This window comes from Cynocephalus volans, chromosome 1 (assembly GCF_027409185.1).
Source record: "Cynocephalus volans isolate mCynVol1 chromosome 1, mCynVol1.pri, whole genome shotgun sequence".
Lineage (NCBI taxonomy): Eukaryota > Metazoa > Chordata > Mammalia > Dermoptera > Cynocephalidae > Cynocephalus > Cynocephalus volans.
The window spans coordinates 80,786,179-80,806,167 of record NC_084460.1 but is presented as its reverse complement, the minus strand read 5'-3'; the positions used below and the strand labels follow the sequence as shown (position 1 = coordinate 80,806,167).

General features: G+C 39.8%; 2 pseudogenes; one reads left to right on the top strand and one right to left on the bottom strand.

Annotated features, from left to right (window-relative positions):
• The first annotated feature begins 1,745 nt into the window (after window positions 1–1,745).
• LOC134381866 (protein phosphatase 1 regulatory subunit 16A-like) lies at window positions 1,746–2,903 on the top strand (annotated as a pseudogene).
• An 11,800-nt stretch (window positions 2,904–14,703) lies between these two features.
• LOC134360951 (histone-binding protein RBBP4-like) lies at window positions 14,704–15,965 on the bottom strand (annotated as a pseudogene).
• Between the last annotated feature and the right edge of the window lie 4,024 nt (window positions 15,966–19,989).

Here is a 19,989-nt window from a genome sequence, read left to right as displayed (position 1 = left end):
AAAGATACAACAATCACAATAATATGTTGCACTTTCAAAAGGAAAGAATGGAACTGAGGTTACCAGAGGTGGGAAAGGGGGAGGGGGAGGGAGGGTAAGGGAGGAATCGGTAAAGGGCCACGAAAAATGATTACATTGTATAATGTTCAGCTTGCTAATTATACCGATTTGTGTATCACATATTGCTGACAGATGTTGATATTCAACTCTGTACCCGACAGATATGTACAATCAACTGTTTCAATAAAAAATAAATAAAGAAGGGACAAGACATTGTTGAAGATGAAGCCTGCTGCAGCAGACCATCCACATCAATTGGCGACAAAACAATTCATCTTGTTTGTACCCTAATTGAAGAGGACCAATGATTAGCAGCAGAAACAATAGCCAACACCACAGACATCTCAATTGGTTCAGCTTATACAGTTCTGACTGAAAAATTACACTTAAGCAAACTTTCTATTTCATGGGTGCCAAAACTGTTACGCCCAGATCAGCTGCAGAGAAGAACAGAGCTTTCAATGGAAATTTTAAACAAAGGAATCAAGATCTTGAAGCATTTCTTAGAAGAATTTTAAGAGGAGATGACACATGACTTTACCAGTATGATCCTGAAGACAAAGCATAATCAAAACAGTGACTACCGAAAGGTGGAAGTGTCCAGTCAAAGCAGAAGCAGACCAGTCAAGAGCAAAACTCATGGCAAGACTTTTTGGAGATACTCAAGGCAATTTGCTTGTTGACTCTCTTGAGATTCAAAGAATCAACATTTGCTTATTATGAGAGTGTTTGCAGAAAGTTCGCCAAAGCTTTAGCAGAGTCCTTCCCCACCACAACAATGCTTCTGCTCATTCCTCTCATCAGACAAGAACATTTTTGTGAGAGTTTTGATGGGAAATCATTAGGCATTTACCTGACAGTCCTGATGTGGCTGTTTCTGACTTTTTGTTTCCTAATCATAAAATATCTTTAAAGGGCACCCATTTTCTTTCAGTTAGTAATGAAAAAAGACTGCATTGATATGGTTAATCTTCCAAAACCCTCAGTTCTTTGGGGAAGAACTAAATGGCTGGTGTCATTGCTTAGAAAAGTGTCTTGGACTTGATGGAACTTGTTGAGAAATAAAGGTCATATTTTTTATTTTTACCTTTTACTTGCATTTTTCCCACAAACTTTTTGAATTCCTCTCATACACTTTAGACAACATTAGAATAAATGAGAAAAGCTGGTCTAAACATACAAATTTATAGAAAAATTACAAAACTTGGGTAAGAAAAAAAAGAGAAAGTTTTAAAATAATTATCCTCTAATTTCTGTCTCTAATTTCCTTAATGACTCCAAGCCATTGATGATTTCTATGTGATTTAAGCTGTTCCAGATGATAAAGCATTCTCCATAATATTTTAAATGAAGTCAGCAAAACTCTAAAAACATATTTTGCAATAAGAAACAAAATATTTTGAAATAAGAGTAAAAAGGGTAAAATTTCTGTCCAGAATCACTTCCAAATATTGATGTTTTCTAAATAAAATTATTGATTTGAATCCAGGAGTATCCCACGCTGCTCTTCCTGCCTAGGGCCCGTGCCCCTCAGGGCTGCCTGGGTCTGGTCAAGGCGTGAGCACCTGACCCAGCCTTGCCTTGGGAAAGGAATGTCCCTGAGGGTGCCAGTCCAGCCAGCTGCCTCGTCCCTCGGCCTGGCCCGGTCCCTTAGCTCCCGCCCTTGTGCCTCAGCAGCCCCCGCCATGGCCGAGCACCTGGAGCTGCCGGCAGAGATGGCCACGGAGAGCAGGGTGGGCACTCCGGAGCGGCTGAAGCACTCCCAGAAGAGACGTGCCCAGCCGGTGAAGACGTGGGCCCAGGCCGAGAAGGAAGCCCAGGGAAAGAAGGGCCATGGTTGTGGCCCTAGAAGCATGTCCTCTTCCCTCCCAGCGTTGCGCTTCTGGCGACCGCTGCCCGAAATTACCTGGAGAAAGTCCTTCAGTTCCATGGGAGCGGGGTCAGCCCTGACCCGGCCAACGAGGACGTCCTGATTGTCCTCCAGCAGCTTCTGGAGGCCGGGGCCAGCATCGACGCCTGCGACAGTGAGTGCTGGACGCCTCTGCATGCTGCGCCCACCTGCAGCCACCAGTACCTGCTGCAGCAGCTCATCGCCCACGGCGCCACCCTCCTGGCAGTCAACACGACCGGAACGTGCCCTGTGACCTGTGTGAAGATGAGCGGACCCTGGACTGTCTCGAGACCGCCATGGCGGACCGCGGCATCACCCAGGACAGCATCGAGGGGACCCGGGCCGGGCTGGAGTTACACGTGCCGGACAACATCCGGAGCCCCGAACCCCTACAGCCTGGGGCCATCCTGGATGCCGCCCTGGACCGCAGGGCCACCTGCCGCACACTGCGGCGGCCGACGGGTTCCGCGAGGCGCTGCTCTGCTGCTGGAGCACCGAGCCGGCCTGGGCACCAGGGACCGCGACGACCGGGAGCCACGGCACGCCTGGTGGAGCTGCTTGTGGCATACGGGTCCCGCTGAGTGGAAAGTCCCTGATGGACTAGCCGCAGCTTGACGTGTGCTGCGACGAGCAGGTGCGGGCCAGGCTGCCGCAGCTGAACCCACAGCCCGGCCCGGGCCGCCTGCGCTCCCCGAGGCGCCGCCGCAGCCCCCGCGCCCCGACCTGTACTGCGAGGAGCCCCGCGAGGCCGTCGGGGGCGACAGCACCTGAGGACGAGGAGGACGCCCAGACGGATGCTGAGCTCCGGCCGCCACCCTCAGAGGGCGACAACTCTGAGGTGGCCACAGTGTCGGGGCTCCCAGGGCGGCACCTGTGCTCCAGGCGGCTGGACCGGAGCGTGTCCTGCCAGCTGAGCCCACGCCCTTGCTGGGGACAGCGAGCCTTCTCCTAGCTGCAACGACCGAAAGACCAGAGAAACCATGAAATAAACCCTTACGTGTGAGAATTTAATCTAATAAATATGACATCTACAGCCAGGGGATGTTGCCGGGGCAAAGACTCGTTATGCAAAAAAGATGGTAATATAATAACACGGCAGCCATTCGAGAAAAATAAAAACATCCAAAACAAATTCTGGGCGGATTAAATACTTAGAGGTAGAAAATAAAATTCTAAAATTATTGGAATAAAGTATAAGTCAAAATTTGTATAGTATCTTGGGGAAGTTCTTTCTAAGCTTCTAAGCATGTTTTGAAAAAAGAGAGGAAGGAGAGAGAAATGGAAGGAGGAAGATTTTGACTAAATAAGAATGGAGAACTTTTGCCTGCAAAACTACAATAAATGAGTTTGAAGATAACTTCAAGAACTAGAAAAAAATATTTACAACATATATGACAGATGGAGAGTTAATTTTCCTAATTTTAATAGATAGATTAAAAATAAGTTTAAAAATATACCCGCCATGATAGGAAAACGGGGAAAATGAGTTGAAAGGAATTTCAGAAATTAAAAGTATAAACGACCGATGAGCATTGAAAGGATATTGCACCATATTAATAATCAAAGAAACAAAAATAGCAGTGAATATTTTGGAGAGTGCAATACAGGACAAAACTCAGCATTTGTAAGGTTTTGGAAACCTAGGTACAGAAATATACATTTGAGTAATTTTTTCTGTCAGCATTTGAAATATTTATCAAAATGCAAAACATCTTTTTTAGTCTAGCCATCCAATTACTACGGATAAAACCAAGAAAATAATTCTTCAAGTGCAGAAACATTCATAAATGAGGAGCGTGTGTGGTTTGACTTCGGCTGGCTATGTCAATTTTGACATCAGCGTTCTGATGTCTTCAAAGAATTCAGAACATTTTCTTCTTCATGTCCTGAAACATTTTAGTGAAAAAGCAGAAACAACTAAGATATTTATCAAGAGAAGCAAATGAATACCATGCTATCAATAAAATTCATGATGTAAATCTTTATTGACATTGTTGTGTGAAAAATAAAGAGGATAGAAAACAGTATGTACAGTGCATTTACTTAAAATTGCATATTGTTCTCCATGTGCAAGTGTGTATTCATGAAAAGAAATATGTCAGGAAGCATGTTCATCTAATAGTTTTCAATGTTTTGCCCTAAACTGTGAATTTAGAGTTATTTTTACTTTGCATTATTTGCTTTTTTTTTTTACAGTAACTATGTATTGCTAATTAGTAAAATAGTGACATATTCCAATTTAGGGAAAATGAGGTATGTCTATATAACTTCATTTTTAAGTGGAGCAGACAGAAAATAATGATAAAATAAGGCCTTTATATTTAGAAATTTGGAAGTCACCAGGGACTTCTGAAATAGTTTCAGTAGAATGGTGGGAGAAAAAAAACAAACTGTAGAATTTTAAGAAAAAAATCAGCAGAGAGGAGGTAGAAGAGAGTAATTTAGAAATCATCAGACTTTTTACTTTCCTTCTATTACCTTCTTTGCATTGCTCTGGTTTCTCACCTCTTTTCTGCGTTTCCTTCATTTCCGTATTAATGACCTCTCTCTCCTTCCTCACCTCAGAGACGGCATCTTGTGATATATTATCCAGCTTCCTATTTCCTTGCTCACGTCTCACTTTGTGATCTATACCACTTGCTTATAAAAACGAGGGCAGGCGTAGGGAATGTTTCTTATGTAGGTTACAAATGCACGGACAGGGTCTTGAATAGAAATAGCATGCACTGGAGCATGAAATATACCTATTTACACACTATATTGCTGTCCCTTTTAAAACTGAGCCTTATTTCTTCATGTCATCCTTATTTGTTCAGGTACCCTCAGTCCTTTGCTGATTTCTCTATAACCTGCAATCTTTCGTCCATCCTTTACACTTACCCCAGCTGTTTTCATTCTTTCTTTCCCTCCCGGTTCTCTTCTTCTGTGTCTGTACAGCACCATGATAAAACTGGAGGCCTAGAGATGGTCTTCAAGTACAAAGGGTATTAGGTAGAACACTTGCACAGTGATTAATTCTAAAGTGCACTAAACACAGCACGCCAAAGGAAGAGTCACAAAGTGGAAACTGAAGAAACAAGACCACCTAGAGCTCACACCAGCTGATAAACAAATGGCATGCACTGCGAGCCTGGCCAGGTGATGAGTGAGCTGTGCTGTACTTTCATCTTTTTAGAAATAATATTGATGTAGGAATTGTCATTTTGGAATAGGGGACTGCATTTGTATAGTAGTGATTAGTTCTTATTTGTAGTAAATTGTGAACATTATCTGCTTCTTCCCTTATTTCCTCCAAGTGCTATTGTTTCTCCTTCCAGCTGATTAGTTGAATCAGTTCACTTCATTCCGTCTTCACCATCACTACTCACTGGGTCTGTAACTGGCCTCCCAGCAGCTCCCCGCCGTCTTTCATCTGGATCCTCTCTAAAATCCATTCCATGTGCAGCAGCCAAAGTCATCTTTAAGAATGTTAAAATAATCATAGTAATTTTCTGCTTAAAACCTTTAAATGGCTTCCAGTATTACTTAGGAAAAAACTTAAATTGTTAATACGGCCTGTGAGGTTCTGCATGACCTGGATGGGTCGGCTTCCACGGTTTCCTTTCAGCACCGTGCTGCTGACTCGCTGGCCTAGATCCAGACTCACTAGTCTGATGAGGGTGAAATGGGCCAAGTATTTCCCACCACTGGGCTTATACATATGCTGATCTTTCAATCTTTCCGTGGTTGTCTTTTTCTCACTCATCATCTGGCTGAACACTCCTGCCTCAAGTTTAACATGTCTCCTTGGGAAGGTCTTCCCCTACATGTGTGGCACATACCGTGGGTCCTCTTGCTCAGCACATCCTCCCAAATCCTTTGGTGTGGTCTCCTGAACTGAGGAACTGAAGAGCTCAAAGTGTAGTTCGCACACTCCTGCACTGCTGAGGCTCTGAATGTCACTTCCATTTACCACATAGGGGCTCTCACGGACAATTTGAATCCAGAACTGAGTTAACTGGAAAGAATAGCAGAGTGCTTGGTATTATGGATTGAATCGTGTGCCTCCACAGTTTAATGTGTTGGAGACTCGGTCCCCACTGTAACTGTTAAGGGTGGGAAATCCTGTTATGGTAATTGAAAAGTGAGGCCTTGAAGAGGTGATTAGATTGTGAGAGCCATGTCCTAGTAAATGGATTGATAAGTTTATGGTTTAATAATGGACGTGGGCATGGTTCTAAGAGCTTTAAAAGGAGAGTGCATGAGAAGCTATCTCTCTCTCTGTTCCACCATTGTCACCATGTGATACCCTGAGTCACTATAGTCACTGCCAGGACAAGCCCTTCACCAGATGTGTTCCTTGGGCTTGGGACTTCTCAGCCTCTGAAACTGTAAGCAATAAATATTGTTTCTTTATAAATTACCAAGTTCCAGGTATTTTGTTATAAAGCAACAGAGACAGACTAATACACAAGGCATCCATTTTTATGGTACAGATCTTAGCAAAGGGGATGTGGTTCTGAGGTCAGCAGCAAAACTATCAGCTCTCAGATTCTGGCAGGAGTAGTAGTAGCTCCCTTCGTAGTCTAGTTCTGTGGTATGGCTTTGAAGACTGTTAATGGCAGCTCATTCTAGGGTCTGTGACTTCACTGATAATTCTGAGAGCCATTTAATACAGAACTTTGCAGTGAGTCCCTTTCTGCTTAAGCTGGCTACCACAGATTCTACTATGTGCAACTGAACCTTAGCTGGTACATGGCCCCTCCTCCATCTAAACCAGGCCTCTGTGTTCTAGTCTGTTAATACACTCCACATTTCTTGCAGAACACTTGTCCTAATTTGTAATTACATTTTTTTTTTTTTTTGGCAGCTGGACGGTACAGGCAACTGAATCCTAGACCTTGGTTTTAGAAGGTCACACTCTCTCCAACTGAGCTAAACAACCAGCCCCTATAATTACATATTTACTCATGTGATTATCTGTCCCTGTCACTAGAGTCTCAGCTTTATGAGAATCCATTTGGTGTTTAATACATATTTGTTGAAGAATTGAATTAAAAAGCATAACATACTAAGATTTCTCTATATTTATTATCTGATTACCTGGTTTTTTTTAGATCCAGAACTGTAGACACAACAGTTATTTGGATGTAGCTACTATTCATTAGTGAATTTTCTTATTATTCATTTTGCATGCACCCAAAGTGATCTTGTGTCATTTCACTTTAGCAATACAGACTCTGCTACAAGTTCCTTTCCGAATATGATCTCATTACAATGACAAGGGTTAAACTAAGTTTTCTCAACATCCACTCTTGGATATAAAAAGAATGTATGTTGTAGAGAAAGTGTGTGAATAGTTGAGCTCAAGGAGTCAGGTATGAGATCTGAACAATCAAATTAACGTGTCCTGGATATGCAAAGTCTTCTTTGAGTTTTCTGATATTCAACTAGAAGTAGAAAAAAAGGAATGGTTAGTGACAGAAAAGAGCAGAATTACTATGGAAACATGTAATTTCCTCAGTTGTATCATATGCCTTTCATAATGGACACAATTCTGGAAAGATGTTTTCTGTTAAAGGATAAAGCATATTTAGATGTAAACAATCATTCAATGTGTAAAATCGATCAATGAGAAGACACCACAAAATAAGATAAACAAGAGGAAATAAGGGAGCTAAGTCATGGAAAGAATGAGCTGCTCAGGCTCAGAAAGCTCACCTCTGATGACCGTGTTCACAAATGTCCCTACGTGCAGATGTAGTCCATCTTTTCGGGATGTTCGAAGACAGCTCACGTGCTTCTCTTCCTGGGATATCAGTGAATGAAATTACTCACCCGGGAACCTGGACATCAATCTCGATTATTTCTTCCCCCTTATGTGTTCATCTTCTGTCATCCAATTTGACCAATAACAAAGTTCTTACATTCTTCCTCTTTTCTTAATCACTTTTTTTAGCCACTAATTTTGTCAGTATTATTAAAACAGTCTCTAAATTGGTTTTCCATCTCTATTCTTCCTACACTTCAACCTAGAATTATCTGTATGAAATTCAAATGTTATCATGTCACACCCCCTGCTGAAAGCCTCCCTTTTCAGTCAGACAGGAGGCTTCTGACTGGTCCTTGTTTGTTTCTTACCTCTCCCCCACCCACGAACCCCTTGCTCTGTCTTCACTGAGATGCTCTTAGTTCCCAGAACGCACTGGGTTGCACCCTACCCCCCACCCCCCAGGTTTCTGCACACACTGCTCCTCATTCCTGATACCCCCTTCCCATACTCTCTTTGCTTGGCTAACTCCAACTCGTTTACAGGGTTCCATTTAGACATTAACTCTCTTAAGAAACCTTTCCCAAACGCTAGTGCCTGGGTTACTTTTGAGCCTCCAAGTCCCCTAAACATTCTATCTCCACCCTAATTAATCAAGCTCCTGGATTTGCATATTCACTTGCCTGAATTCATTAGAACTAGGTTTGACCTAGTATTAAAAAATAATAATAGCAGTGGCTTAAACACATTGGAGCTTATTTTATCTTACATAAAGAAAATCCAGAGGTGATTTTGCCTGAAAGGAAGAAGGGAGACGGGGTACTGAATAGAGAGCAGCAATCGCTGCTGCCAGGGTTGTCTCCTCTTCAAGGACAGGGCTTTACTTTTGTCTCATTCTCTTCCATGCAGCTGATATGCAGGAATATCTGCTCAGCTAAATACATAAATAGTTTAAAGATAAAAACTGTAATACTGGGCGTGCTAATAGACTGCATTGTGGTTCTTCGTATTTGAAATAGTTTCCAAAGTTTGTTTGTTTGTTTGTTTTTCAAGTAGTGTAATTCTTTTTCATTTTCCAAATAAAATCTTGTCTTGAACCCAGTATGAATCAGTAGAAGTGGCGTGCTCTGGACAGAGCAGGGCAGCCTGAATCCTGGCTTGGCTTCCCTTCCAGATGCCTTGAGAGGAACCGTGGACTATCTCCTTGGAACTCCAGGGCTTCACAAATCACAGTTTGAAAACAATTGGATCACAGGAGTCTTTGAATCAAACAATGCAATCAAGGTGCTATTATACCATCAGGAAATAATCAACCCAGCAGGTTATCAATACAAATTAAGCTGACTGTTTTTGTATTTGAAAATGACACTATCCATTCTTGGAACACTGAAATGCGGTGTTAGAATGTTGAAACAAGTGAGAATGACATTGTAACAGCCAATGCTAATCAAAACTTGGTGGTCTATATGAAATATTGAAAAGCAAATATAAAGTCCTCTTTAATTTCAATTGTGTCTGTCCTTCAAGGTGTAGCTCATACCCTATTTCACTCATAAAGTCTTCACTAGCATGCCCTGACCATTCACTTCTACACTAGATGTGATGACTGGGTAGTATGGGCCCTCTAACTAGAGATCATGGAGCCAGGGGGAGACACAATGTACAATATTTAGGTTGAAGCTGGGATGAAAAAATCAAGCAGAAAATAGAACCTTATTATTCTTCAGATCAGCAGAGAGGTAAAAAATAAGTACAAGGCAAAAGGGTAAACTGGAAATATTATTACAGAGCCAATAGATTGAGAAAGAAGAGTAAGAGACAGAACCGAGTATTAGACCTCACAGTCATCTGCTACTCCCTCCCCTGTCCTCCTACCCCCTCCCTTTCTTTCAGGCTGGTGTGTTCCAACAAAAACATCTTATATGAAACAAACAAAAAATCTCGAAGCCATTATGGAATGCTGAGTGCTCAGAATAGTTGCCCAACCCCCTCCCAGACAAACCCTATAAAGCCTCTGCTAGTCTGTATGAGGGCAGAACACTGATCTTTCAGTTTCCCCTCCAGGTTTGCTGGAATAAACTTCCTTGTTTGATAACGTTTGGCTCAGAGTCTTTTATTCTGTTTGTCTTGCTGACCTAACACTGAGTAGCTGAAATGTAGGGATTTTTTATGGACCTCCATTGCAATAGCTACAATTTATTGTAACTCTAATGTATGCTAGTACTTTGATATAAATTTTACATAACACCATTTTTAATCCTCATAGCAACCTTGAAAGAATGGTATATTTATTCCAATTTTATCAATACAGAAACTGTCTTAAATGATAAATATATTCCCTACATCTCTGGTGAGAAAGAAGGGAACACGCAATTGTCATCCAGTGTGTCCTAATCCACTGCCACCTCGTGTTCTTCACAACACTGTGGTGACACTGTGGTTGCTCAATTATAGTGCTCTCAGGTAGGATGCTCCTGTTTGTCAATTTGGCTAGTAGCTCTTCAGAGAGGTGCTTAAGACTACTTCTGTAAATACAGCCTTTAGAGTGAGGACTGCAAAGCTTGGTATTTAATAGTAATTAGTTCTGTTTACTCTCACTCTATGAACTCAGAAATCTGCACAAACATTGACTCACAAGGTATGAGGTAATGGGTGCTAAACAATATTGACATTTATTGTGTTCATAGTGCAGTCTATCTCATGCCTTGATCATCTACACAATATACCAGCATATTCCTATTGGAAGAATCTGCTTTCATTGCTCAGAAAGGATCCTGTCTCAGTGGACAGAAATTTTCTGCTGGGACCTGCTGTTGAGGAAGTTAGGGATTTAAATAGGAGTTAGTCAAAGAAAGAAGATGCTAGGGACGGCCTTTCTCCCCTCCTCTCTAGTTATTCTTCCTCGTCTAAAATTCTCATTTCTTCAGTGTCTAGACCCTCACCCTATCCACCACTGGAAACCAGGCTGAATCCAGCAGCGACTCAATCTCTAAACCATGTTGAGTCTAACAAACTCATTGGTTGCTGATTGACTGAAAGGCCAAGTGCTCCCTTTTATCCTAAAGACACATTTTCTCTGTAAAGTTCACCAGTGAATCATGCATCAGTCAAATGGCCACTGAATCTGCTTAATAAGGAGGCAAATGTTACTAAAGCAGAAGCAGTTGTGCTTTTTCCTGGAGGAGTTGGTAGACAGTTGCTCTAAAGTTTTGCACAGCTGTGCAGGAGTACTGCTAGAGTACTGCTAGAGCGGTACAAGGCTCTAGTTTATTCTACCGTCTTAAACGTTCCTCTGGTTTAACTCCCTCCCAGAGGAGAAATTGGGTTCCTTCTTTCCAGCCTGGCTTCCCTTCCTCCCGGTTGAGCACCGTTCCCAGTTAGTCTGGGCCCCAAGGCCTCCAAGAGCCAGATGGCATGTGGGATAAGAAACAATTATCTCAAGGTTTTATAATTAAAATACTAGATTAATTATTCATATGCTTTAAGATAAATTACTGTCTTTCATTTGAACTATTTAAATATTTTAAACTCAATTTTTTTAACTTCAATGATATAAATCATTGGCTCAAGTTATCCTGGGCGAGTAGAGATTGCTAAATGTTTAAATGTAATAGGTCCAACATATACAATTTGATTCTGAAATTCTATACTGAGTGACTTTCAAGACCCTCCCAAGAATATATGACACAAGGAAGAAAAAGGGCTTAGCGTGATTTTGAATAGTTCAGCCAGTCCTCCATGAATTGGATTAGTAATATTTTTTTGCATATGGCTAGCTAATACTCTTCTTTGCCTGCAATGATTTATGCTTTTAAAAATGATTTTTTTTTATTAGCCTTGAACTCCTAGCACAGCCGTGGGCATATCCATGGTACTCAGTAAACATGTGCTTAGAGACTGTTTAATTCTTAAATTTATATTCTAGTGAGTGTTTTAAATAAATGCCATCTTCTTTTACTGACTACCAGTAGTAATAGCATAATATATTCTCATGGAGCACTAACAGTAGGATTTTGTTTTGTGATGAACTTTCTCAAATATAAACAAATAATAGGCTATTTTAAAGGCCTCAAACACTTACATTAAATACATCTTAGTTTCTTAATTGCCCTGAAAATCCTTCTCAGTTTAGATGTTGTAAGTGCGATTTCCATAAAAATAAGCAAGAATTGAAAATTGGCCACAAATAAGCTAAGACAAAATACATTTAAAATTTGGCCTTTTGCCACCTTGCAGTGTTCTTATAGTAAATGAGAAGTTCTGTGCCCCACCTCGACTATTCCCTGGCTGATTACTTTTCTTGGGAAAACATTTTCCTAGAGAAATCCTAAGAACTTTTGTTTCTTTAAAAGGATGTGTGCTTTTGCTAGTGAATATTGATTTGTGAAGAAGATTAAAGAAATACGGAGGAATAAAAAGGTCCTGGGTTTGGTGTAGGGGAAAGGGATGGGTTTATTGGGTCTTTATTTTGGCTAAGTGCTAAAAGCATCTACCATAACTTCATTCTGCTAGGTGGTATTATGGATGAGGAAATCATGGATAAGTTAATTAAATTGCCCAAATTCAAATTTTTTGGCAAAAGGAAGAACTTGATGTAAGATTGAACAGCACAGTAAGTCTGTTGAGAATGAGGACTGTGCTGCTTCCCATCATCAACTATGGATCTCCTAGGGTTGGATTTCACTGGGGCAGGCATAACCCTGCACTTAGGCTTCATCTTCTTTCACTAATATTTAATTCATCAAGGACTGCATCATTAGTACCATAACCAGAGCGGAAGCCTCACATGCGAATACTCCTAGGAAAGGCAGCATATAGCTTTCGATTAACACTCAGATGTTAATTATTATGTTACTGCATTTATCTTGCATATGTCAAGTACTTTATATATAAGTTTTATTTGATCCACAATAACCTTGAAAAGGTATTAATATTTCCATTTTAAATATGAAGCAATTGTGACTTAGATAGGGTGACTAATTATCACATAGTAAATGGAAGGGCCAGTATTTGAAATCATGTCTATTTTTAAAACTAGAGTAACCATGTACCAGTGTCACATGTGAAGTTAAAAATAATTATCTCAGCCTTTATTAGTTTTTTTGGCCACCTAGCCCCAAAAGGTTAGTGTTTTGGGTAACCATATCCTCATTTCTCCAGTCTCAGCTCATGTGCTTTTCAGTGGTTGACTCCATTTTCAGATGCAGAAGTTGGTCCTAATTGGTCTAAACCAATCAGCATGCCCCATCCTTTTGGCCATAGTCATAGGTTCAAGATGGGCATGTTTGCAAATAAGAGCTGATGAGACATGAGGTAATCTTTGCAGGGACTTCTGGGAAAGAGAAACTTTCTGTGTCTAGTTCCTGTGGATTTGATACTATGAGAGTGTGAGGTCTGGAGCTACAGTTTTGTGATCAACAGGATGAACCTGCAGCGGCCGTGACCACAACCTGAAATATGAGATCGAAGAATGGAGATAAACCTCAGAAGCCAGAACAGGCAAATCCTGGTGGTCAATTTTTTTCTGAATCATGCAGTACCTAAAGATATCATTACTAAAAGACTCTGCAATTATGAGACAATGGTTTCCCCCTTTTTTGTATAAACAAAAATTAAGTTTTCTAGTGTTTGCAAGTGAACACATCCTGATGTTTTGATTTTACTCAAAAACCACTAACCACAAAAGAAATAATTAATAAACTAGATTACACTAAAATTAAGGACTTCTTTATGTAAAAAGTCATCCTATATTGGAAAACTAAGTCTCAAACAGCAAAAAAAAAAAAAAAAAAAAAAAAAATTGTAATAAATAAAATTGAAGGATTAATATCCAGGATATATAAAGATTTCTTACAAATAAAAGACAATGACAAAAAGTACATTTACTTTTTTACAATAAAATTGTTATATATATATATGTATATATATACACATAATTTTTTTAAATAAACAATAATAATTGTATATATTTTGGGGGTAAAATGTGATGTTTCAATAAGTTTATACAGCATATCCATCACCTCACCTTCTTATTTTTTTTCTGGTGGGAACGTTTAAAATCTATTTTTCTAGCAATCTTGAAATGTACACTACATTATTATTAACTATAGTCACCATGCTGTGCAATAGATTTCTAAAAGTTATTCTCCTGTCTAACTGGAACTTTCCTCATCCCCCCAGCCATCCCCCCAGCTTTTGGTAACTCTCTGCTTCGATGAGTATGACTTTATTTATTTATCTTATTTATTTTATTTGATTTGAAAAAATAAATCAATATATGTAAAAAATATAATTGTGGTATAAAAAATATACTTGTGGTATAACTGTCAGGTGAAAACATACGTCTTTACAACTTGGTGGTCTCAAGTTAAAAAAAAACAACAAAAACTATTTCACAGAAAGGAAGGAAATAAAATGAAAACAGCTCAAGAATTACACGAACAAGCAAAAACATATGGGGAAAAAGGAACATGTAGTTTTGAATTAACTGAAGAAACCAAGAGGAGACTGGTCGATGTAGGAAAATGTGCATCCTGGAGAGTCAGGTGTGAAGATTTTAGAGTAGGAATCTATGTGACTTGAATCTCCCTACTTCCTGAATAAAAATGACATCTTGTAATATTTATACTTCAAGACTCAAACACCTACCTCACTTGGCTCTATTCCTTACTGTAGTCTTAAATGAGTCTGAAAAACTTGGGGATGTAGCATAAGAAGAAAAAAAATCACACGTAATATTTCCCTCTCTGTGGCTACTTTAGACCTGGGTTTGTTACTAGAAAATTCCTGAAGAAAATTTAAATGTAAGCCTGGGTTTTCTGAAACAAGTCCCTCAGTTAATATTTAGAAAACACCCACTGTTTGGGTTCATAGCATTGCTCTTGGTACCTATTATAGAAGGAGAGCCGGACAAAATCTGTGTGTCTCAAAACCAGTGTTAAATCAATCTCAGGGCTGAGAGGGAAAAAGATAGGGTCGTAAATCACAAGAAGTGCAGATATATCTAGGACCCTTGTCTTTCTGGATCCAAGTGTCCTTCAGGGTCTTCATCGCTATAAATGTTCTCCAACATTTGCCACATTTGCGTGGCATTGTCTTCTGATACAGAGCATATCACCCAAGGTTCATTGGGATTCCAGGAGATATCAGATATTTTGGCAGTGTGGCCACCATGAATAAACAATTCTGGTGGCCCATCTTCTGTATCTTCTGGGAATTGTTCCTTTCCAATTTTACTTAAATCCCAAACATTCAGTCTGTGATCAGTACCACTGGAAGCCAAAATAGTCTCATTGTTAGGAGACCACTGAATCTGAAATAGTTCATCCTTATGTGATTCAAAGGAATGCAACTTTAGTTTCCTATTTCTAAGGTCCCACAAGGAAGTAGTCTTGTGAGTGATTTGCAGGAATGCACTTGCTATAAGGACTGAAAGATAGTCAGTGCACTTCAGCAGTGTGAACAACAACTGATTTCTTGGTTTAGAAGTATTGTTTGAATAAGCATCCCAAATCATCAGTTTCTGATCATCAGCAACTGACCCAGAGACTCATGGAGCAGATGCCAGGAAATATCTTCTACTACTGCTGTGTGCCCTGTAAAGATGATCTTCGCATCTGCCACTTTTCCTTCCTTTGGAATGGCACTGATGTCCCACAGGCAGGTGGTGTGGTCATCTGAAGCACTAAGTAAGTGCCCACTGAGATTTGGGTTGCAAGAAAGCCCGTAGCCTTCCTTCTGATGTCCACGAATACACAAGTCTGGGTTTCAATCTCCAGAAGAGTCTGGTTTAGAAGGATGTTTCGTATAGTCAAAAACAAGCACATCACTGGATGGAGTCTTTGTTGCAATGATGCAAGGGTTCTGGGGCATGTAACGGGCCCTGTTTACTTCTCCTTTATGGTTGGTCTTGAGTTCTACTTCAATTTTTCCTCCAACTGACCCCAAACCTCCAAATCCTCCTTTCTCACTGTCATAGTGTGATGCATCAAACCGAGCATCATTGTCAGGGAACTGCACGCTGGCTATCACAAGGTGGTTGTGGTCATCTGATGTTTGTATCCCCAGGACAAGTTGATGAATGCTGAAATCTTTCCCTTTTGGTCTGGTTACATCTGGAAGCCACTGAGCAGTTTGGCTGGGCCACTCCAGAGCATGGGTCATCACAAAATCATAACAAAAAGGAGTGTTCTTTTTCCATATTTTGCATTCTTCGTTAATTACACCTTCTAGTGCATTGTCAAAGGCTGCTTCCTTGTTGGCCATGGGGGACGGGTGAGCCAGGGGGATCCCGGGGTCCAGAGTTGCCAGGGGCAGGGGGAGGCTGCGGGTGCTCACTCCACGCGGTCTCCTCTATTAGTACAACTTTTTTTAGATTCTACATATAAGTGAGATCATACAGTGTTTGAATTTCAGTACCTGGCTTAATTTCACTTTGCATGATGTCCTCCAGGTTCATCCATGTTGTTGCAAATGACAGAATTTCTTTATTTTCAAGGTTGCATTGTATTCCATTGTGCATATATGCCACACTTTAAAATCCATATCACATTTTTTAATCATTGACGGACACAGGTTGTTTTCATACCTTGGCTGTTGTGAATAATGCTGAAATGAACACAGGAATGCAGATATCTCTTTGACATATTAATTCCAATTCCTTTGGACATATACCTAGAAGTGGGATTTCTGGATCATTCAATAAATCTATGTTTAGTTTTTTGGGGAATGTCCAGAATTGCTGTGTTAATTTAATACTTCCAGGTGGAATTAGTCATCTTCACAGTCATCTGAGCATTACAGTAGTATGGAAGTGCTTGTCAAATTTAAATGTGCTTGTAAATCACCAGGTGTCTTTTTAAAATGCATATCCTGGAAGGTCTAGTTTTATCCCTGCAAAGAGGTACCAGGCAGAAGTTGCTTCATCTAAATATCTTTTGTAAACTCATAGCGAATGAGAATTCTGGGCAAGAAAATTTCAAAGCCTAGATTGTTCTGAGAAGTAGTAGAATTCATATTATTATAGAAGACAAAACAACAGAAGTGTCTCAGGTATTTGCTAAAATAACCAAAAAATGTATTGAGGCAAAGAAAAGATTAAAGGCAGCTTCAGCCTTAAAAAGCTGATATTAAGCATAGCCTAAGGAAGTGATATTATCTATCCCTTAGGAATAAGAGTGATGTCATCGATTACTAATCGTAGACTCTTGCTCGTGGGTGAACTCTGAGATTTATCCACAATTTTAAAAAAACCTTTCTTGTGACATCTCTGTAGTTTTGTTCAGCAGCACTATTCAGTTAAATCTAACATAATTGTAGATACATAAAAATATAGTTAACTTCGAATACCACTAATATGAAAGATTGCTTTTCCATATCTGAGATGGTGTAAATTTCTTGAGGATAGATGTTAATATTTCTTTTGTACTCCAGATTACTGTGCACTATATGAAAGGTGTGTTTTTAATAAATACTAATTGACCAACGAGTAAATAACAAAAACAATGTGGAAAAGATTTAGGGATAACAGTTTCAGCCTCTTAATAGGTGTTTTGACCCTAAGTCTTTACGTCCTGACTTGCCCTTGAATTACACACCTGCCGACCCATAAAAGTAAGCATTAGATTTCCAGTGGTTCATGGTAACTATCTGAAACTCGTCTTTATCTCCTTCCATACCCACACTTTTTTGAAGCTCATCCTCAGAGGTTTCAGAATTGTGCTACTGGCTCTTGTATAGTTTGGGCCAGAACATCCAACTTCAGGTGGCCCCCAGAAGTGGAACCTTTTATCCCAGCTTGCCAATTAATAAATTCATTTAACCTGCTCATTTTATGTGGCGGAAGAGAATTGTTTGACTTCGGTAAACTCTTTTCAAGAGTTTTAGTCCTATTTTGCCTATTAATGTTGATTTTGCAGTAGTGTTGTTAATCACTGAGTACATAGCTGTAGAACAAAGTCAAGCGTAAGCCCCTCCCCACCCCCTTTTACATTCCTCCAGACTCAAGGATATTGTTAGGCAGAAGCTAAGGAAAGAAAAATTGCCTTTCTTAGCCTTGTTATGACTTTGTTTTATCACCTATAACATTTAAACCTGATAAATCTGATATTCTCCCTTTTCTCAGTAACTGAGATATCAAACTCTATTTTCTCTGTTCTATTTTGTTTTGTGGAAAAGTAGTACAGTAGAAACATAACAACTGAAAGTTTCTTCTGAGTAGAGAGGAATGATTTCTACAAGCATACAGACATTTGCCCTGCTATGATTGTTTCCTGCCATGTGCAAATCCATTGTTTTGTACCTCACTGAATTTGGTTGGGGTCAATGACTATATTATGGATGTAGACACATTGAGTTAAACTATCTCTAAGAAACAGTATTCTGCTATTTGTACCTGAGAATTAACTATTGTTCAGACCAGTAGAGCATGTAATCATATAGCAGCTCTTTTAGTGTATGATATTAATTCTTCCCCATTCCTGCTACCAAGTTTTAATATGGAATCCACTTACCTTTGAGTGTCACATTGATGAGTTATAAATGTTATTAAAAAATACCTAGCACAATTAAAAAGTCATATTATATTTCATTCACAATAGAAGCAAAAGCCTTCAGTGCATTATAAATTCAACTTAAATCTTATACTAATATTGGCTGAGTTTTTATATCATCTGTTTTACATATTTGGTCTCCCTCATTCTGTTGTGAGACAATATTGAAAGCAACAACATAATACCATTTTGATTTCCCAGTAGAAACTTTAGTGAATAAGCTTGTTGTAATGAAAATTGGATTTTTGTGCAACTTAATTAACTGCCTCCCCTTCTCTTCTTGCAGTAAAATTAAATGAAATTTCTTCCTTAAATGATGGACATGCAACATTTGTAATGAAAACATTTGAAACATCTCTTTAATAAATATAAAATAACATACTAAGTTCTTACCCTTGTCAATGTTTAAAATTTTTTTATTAGGAACAATTTATACAGTTATTTAGAATGATACATTTGATTTAGAAAAAGACATTAATTTCAGGGAAAAAGTCTGCCTTTTAAATAGAATTTGATAGTTTACAAAAAATATGGGCCATGTGTTTTGTTTTTTTTCTAAAAACTGATATCCCAACTACATGATCCTCATCTTATTTTTTTAAATATATTTATTATTACTATTACTTCTTTACAGTCTAAGATGTTTTTGTGGAGCAGTTGGGAGGGAGGTGGAGAGGGGAAGGGGAGAGGAGGAGAAATGGGGGGTCATGATCATGTAGATACCCCCTCATTCTAGCAGGGGAGCCCGGAGTGCTTCAGGCAGCAGCCTGGAGGTTGTAGCTGGCCCGGAAGCAGAGGTTGGGGGGTGTTGCTGAGGCCCTTGGCTCCCCAACACCCTGGCTCAGGAACCTGGGGCACTTCCAGTGGACACTTGATGGTCATGGCTGGGCTCGATATGAACATCGGGGGAGGGGGTCATGGTTGATTATCCTTACCTCATATTTCAAGTGTTTTGGAGACTGAGTGAATTTATAAAAGAGATGTAATTTTTTTTCTTTTTTAATTTTTAAAATTTCTTTTTTTTAAATTTTATTTTACCAATATACAATGTAGTTGATTTTCGTGTCCCTTTACTGATTCATCCCTCCCCCCTCCCTCTCCCCCCTCCCATCCATCATCCTATCTGCTCACTTGTCTTAACAAGTTCAAGGAACTGTGATTGTTGTGTCTAAAATTTCTTTAATTCAACATTTTTTAAAATTAATTTTTATGTCAATTGATAAGGAACAAATTTAACACAAAGATTATAATCCTTAATAAAAAAAGAACTCTTAAAAATGAATTAGAAAAACCTAAGCAGAAAATTGGTGAAGGGCATGAGCAGATAAGTCACATACACCATAGAAACACTCATGTCTAATAAGTACACTCTAAAATGTTTTTGTGGGGTAGGGGGAAGAAGGGATGGGGTTAAGGCCCTCAGCCCACCCATCTCAGGGTCCCTTAGGCTTTTGATTCTGGTTCTGTGGCAGGCTCAGTTGTGGACAGCAGTGCAAGGGCACGAGGCCTGCAGTTCCACTTGGTCTTCAGGTCGCTGGGGGTGAGTGGCCCCAGCTCCTAGTTGCAGGGACTTATTGCCTGGAAGGCAGTGGGTGGGGCCAAGGCCCAGGGCTCCCCCGCTGTAGTCTTCAGGGCCCTGAGGCAAATGGCACCAGCTGCCCCAGACCTGGACCTGGATGTAAATTTTTTTAAAAGGATCTTTGACACACCTATTTTAAGGCAAAAGGAAACTCAAAAAG